This window comes from Myripristis murdjan, chromosome 21 (assembly GCF_902150065.1).
Source record: "Myripristis murdjan chromosome 21, fMyrMur1.1, whole genome shotgun sequence".
NCBI lineage: Eukaryota > Metazoa > Chordata > Actinopteri > Holocentriformes > Holocentridae > Myripristis > Myripristis murdjan.
The window spans coordinates 33,723,799-33,728,798 of NC_044000.1; positions in this window are offsets into that span (position 1 = coordinate 33,723,799).

The window sequence follows — 5,000 nt, forward strand, 5'->3', positions numbered from 1 at the left end:
ACAGGTACACATGCAGGTACACATACAGGTACACATACAGGTACACATGCAGGTACACATACAGGTACAGATACACATACAGGTACAGATACAGGTACACATACAGGTACACATACAGGTACACATGCAGGTACACATACAGGTACACATACAGGTACACATACAGGTACACATACAGGTACACATACAGGTACACATGCAGCTATATGTACGAGCGTATCGGGAACAAACCATGACTGTGATCGTAACTGAGCACAAAAACTTTCATGGTGATAGACCCAGTGGTTTCTGAGATCAGCTACACACACACACACACACACACACACACACACACACACACACACACACACACACACACACACGACCAAACACATGATTTCCTCCAGGCTGCCAGCGGTTGGAGAAACAGTGATCCCTCAGTCTTTGGACCTTTAAAGGTTCCTCAGAGTCCCCTCACCTGTCAGAGTGTGTGTGTGTGTGTGAGTGTGTGTGTGTGTTCTGCAGATCCTCTCGTCTCAGAGGAGCCGCCGACACCTCGGGGAAGCTTCCTGACATCGACGACTCCCCTGCCGTCACACAGCCGCCGCTCTTTGATAAAACACAGAGTAGAGTGGAGTAAAGCCCCGCTGTGAATCCGCTTCCCCTCGAGTGTTACACTCTAACAGCAGCACCAGTGAACACACTCGGGCTGAGGGGAGCAGGCGGAGGTTCCCCCGCTGCTCCTCACCTGGGCCGGCCTGCACACCTGGGCCGGCCTGCACACCTGGGCCGGCCTGCACGCCCGGGCCGGGCCGCTTGGCGTCAGGAGTCTGGGCTGCAGACAGAGAGCGGGCTGCAAGCTGCCTGACACCGCGGGGAAACAGGATATCAGCTGAATGTATTTTACAGCTTGTTTCCCACATTCGTCGTGTCGAATGTTCTTTTGGGCTCAGCTGGAGCAGAAACCAGACTGGATTTAAATTAAAGAACAACCTCAACAAATGACCTCAAATAATGTACTGAACATTACAGGGTTAAACTCAGCGTGCAGAAGATGTGCACCGTGGAAAGTCATTCAGCCTCATATTCTACAACTGTGTATTAGTGCCAATACTACAATACTACAAAAAAAAAAAAAAGAAAAGAAAGTGAAGTGAGGACAATAAGAGACAATAACAACACAGGCAGTAAAGAACAGATGTCAATAAGATATTTATAAAAGATGGAGATAAAACAAATGAAGACAGAAACAGTAAGGAAGACATAAAAACATAAATCAAAGGACATCAAGACAATAAAATATGTAAAAGAGCAGAATGAAGGAGCAAAACACAGGAGGAGATGACGCTTCAATCTAAATACGTTTTCGACTTCATTAAAAAACTTCAGAGTCTGCAGCTCCTCCGTACATCAGTGTCACGGAAATGTTCAAATTCTGCATAAATAAAGTTTTTTTTTGTTTTTTTTTTTTAGCGCTCAATTTGCAGCTAATTCAAAGAATCAGACGGCGACTTCACTCCTGCCTGTATTTGTCTGCATCTGGTAACAGCAGGTAGAAACTGACAGGATTTTTCCAAAGAGAAGAGAAGATCTGCACCTCTGGATCCCAGTGAGGCGACTTGCAGGTGAGTCATGGGGCCGGGGGCTGGGGGGCTGGGGGGCCGGGGCCCGGGGCCCGGGGCCGCTGGGTGCTGGGTGCTGGGGGGCCCGGGGCCGCTGGGTGCTGGGGGGCCCGTGCAGCGCGGCTCCTGTTAGCGCAGCGATAGCGTCTCATTGGATTAAGACGGGGAACATGACGTTAGCGGGCTCAGCTGAGAGCCACAATCCATTTAGCCGCAGAGGCAATCAGATTACACGTGCAGGCAGCAGAGACACAGGACCTCAGGACCCAGAGACAGGAAGTGGCTCACGTCGCCCGCGCACCGATAAATCCCGTCCCCCTATCTCCATCGGCGCTTATCTCAGGGAAAAATGGATCCTCTCCTCTCCTAAGCCCTCGTTTCTCTCGTGCTCTGCTATCGCTTCCCTCTTACATGATAATCCTGTGTTCAGAGGAAATTATCAGGGCGCTGCCCTCCATAATGCCCATTTACTGATGTTGCTAATCTGGTAACTGAAGCTCATCTGAACCTGGCAGAGGACAAGCAGACGTACTTTGAGCCAATCAGTCTCTCCAGCTCTGATTGTTGATTAATTTTCCCTTTAAGTGGCTTCACAGTCAGAGTCTCATCCATATTCCCATCCCATCGTCTTAGACTCACGTCCCTGGACTTCAGGAGCAACATGTTCAGGATCTTTGGACACCTTGAGATTTCCACTAGAATTTACAATATTTTTCACAATCAATTATCAAAAGGAGCCGATGTGCAGTGGAGAGAGGTCGATCTGTGGCCGGCGGGCAGAGACACTCGACTGTTTCAGTGTCGAGTTTCTCTCTGAAATGTCAGGAATTTTATTTCCTTTAATAACGACTGCTGCAACTGTCTGCATCCTTTAACTGCAAGGCCAAAAAAAGCTTTTTCCTAGAAGAAGAGAGGTTATGTGACTGCCTCATGTGGCCCTACAAGGAGCTGCTTTCAGCTAACATCAGAACAAAGCTCCAGATTTTACTTTACACATGTCTTAAGTCTGGATTAACCGCTTAAACTCTGATTTGCCCTTAAATTTCCTCTTAAGTAGCTTCAATGTTAGAAGAGAAGAGGAGTTGGAGTCTCCTCCATGTTGTGTCTCTGCTGAAGCTCCATCTCTCTGATACTGAGGGAAATATTCAAAACCAAGATGCTGTTGTTTTATGGCTGCAGAATCACATCAAATAGAAAAGATCTGCATGTCTCGTGCTTCATTTTAGACACATTTCCCTGGAATCCAGCAGCTCATGTTTGGGATCTTTGGAAACCTCAGGATCTGAAATAGAATTTAAAATAAAGTTCTGCAGGTTTGAATAAAGCTCAGCGGCACAGAGGTGACAAAGCGATCTGGCCGTGTAGAAGAGGGCGACTGTAATAAAACAGTTTGAGGGGCTGGATTTTCTGGTTTCTGGTTTCAGCAGTTTGGCAAAGTGCCAGCAGGAACGAGCGTCTGCAGAAACTCTGCAGACAGACAAACAAAGGATTTTCCTGGCACACCTGGCACACCTAGCACACCTGGCACACCTGGCACACCTGGCACACCTGGCACACCTGGCAGAGGACAGACAGCAGGTCCAGAGACCTCAGGCTGCTGAAGACACCTGAGACAAACAAGAGCTGCTGTGAAGTCTTCAGACATCAGAGTCTCACTGAACAACCAGACCCTCAGGGCCCTGTCTTGTGCCACCTGCTATCCGCTGCCACTACCCGCTTCGTCAACTTCCTCTTCGTCCTCTTCATCCTCTTCATCATCTTCATCCTCTTCGTCCTCTTCATCCTCTTCATCCTCTTCGTTCTCTTCATCCTCCTCATCCTCTTCGTCCTCTTCATCCTCTTCACCCTCTTCATCCTCTTCACCCTCTTCATCCTCTTCATCCTCTTCGTCCTCTTCATCCTCTTCATCCTCTTCGTCCTCTTCATCCTCTTCACCCTCTTCATCCTCTTCAGCCTCTTCAGCCTCTTCATCATCTTCATCCTTTTCATCCTCTTCATCCTCTTCGTCCTCTTCATCCTCTTCATCCTCTTCGTCTTCTTCGTCCACTTCACCCTCTTCATCTTCGTCGTCCTCTTCACCCTCCTCATCCTCTTCGTTCTCTTCATCCTCCTCATCCTCTTCGTCCTCTTCATCCTCTTCACCCTCTTCATCCTCTTCGTCCACTTCATCCTCCTCATCCTCTTCGTCCTCTTCATCCTCTTCGTCCTCTTCATCCTCTTCGTCCTCTTCATCCTCTTCATCCTCTTCGTCCTCTTCGTCCTCTTCATCCTCTTCGTCCTCTTCATCCTCTTCGTCCACTTCATCATCTTCATCCTCTTCGTCCTCTTCGTCCTCTTCCTCCTCTTCGTCCTCTTCGTCCTCTTCGTCCTCTTCATCCTCTTCGTCCTCTTCATCCTCTTCATCCTCTTCGTCCTCTTCGTCCTCTTCATCCTCTTCATCCTCTTCGTCCTCTTCGTCCTCTTCATCATCTTCATCCTCTTCGTCCTCTTCATCATCTTCGTCCTCTTCGTCCTCTTCGTCCTCTTCGTCCTCTTCCTCCTCCTCGTCCTCCTCAGCTGTCTGCAGGGGGGATCAGAGCGTCTCCACATCAAATCCTGCGACATGAAACACATCGGCTCCTCGGTCACTCACTTTAAAGAGCTCTATGTTTACTTGTGCAGTCACAACCATGAATCATATTTATCCTTATTTGACAGAATCAATACACACACACACACACACACACACACACACACACACACACACACACACACACACACACACAGGACAGTGAAGGGCAGTACTGCATACACACCAGTGAGCTGATCGAGGTCTGAAACCGACCCGAGCTCCAGATTTTGCTCGTCCTCCAACTCCAGGTCACATTTACCGCCTGAAACAGCCTGCGTGTTGCCTTCAGTGTCGTCACGTAAACTCCAGCACTGCACAGGAAGCTGCCCAGAACAGACAGCAGGTCCATCATTTTTCACTGAAATAACACCAACGTGACCGAACCCGACCTGAACCAGATTTCTAAAGTCCTCCTGCGGTGATGCGTTTACTGACCTCACAGGCCACCGTCCTCCTGTGGTGATGCGTTTACTGACCTCACAGACCGCCATCCTCCTGTGGTGATGTGTTTACTGACCTCACAGACCGCCATCCTCCTGTGGTGATGCGTTTAATGACCTCACAGACCGCCATCCTCCTGTGGTGATGTGTTTACTGACCTCACAGACCGCCATCCTCCTGTGGTGATGTGTTTACTGACCTCACAGACCGCCATCCTCCTGTGGTGATGTGTTTACTGACCTCACAGACTGCCGTCCTCCTGTGGTGATGTGTTTAATGACCTCACAGACTGTGGTGATGTGTTTACTGACCTCACAGACTGTGGTGATGTATTTAATGACCTCACA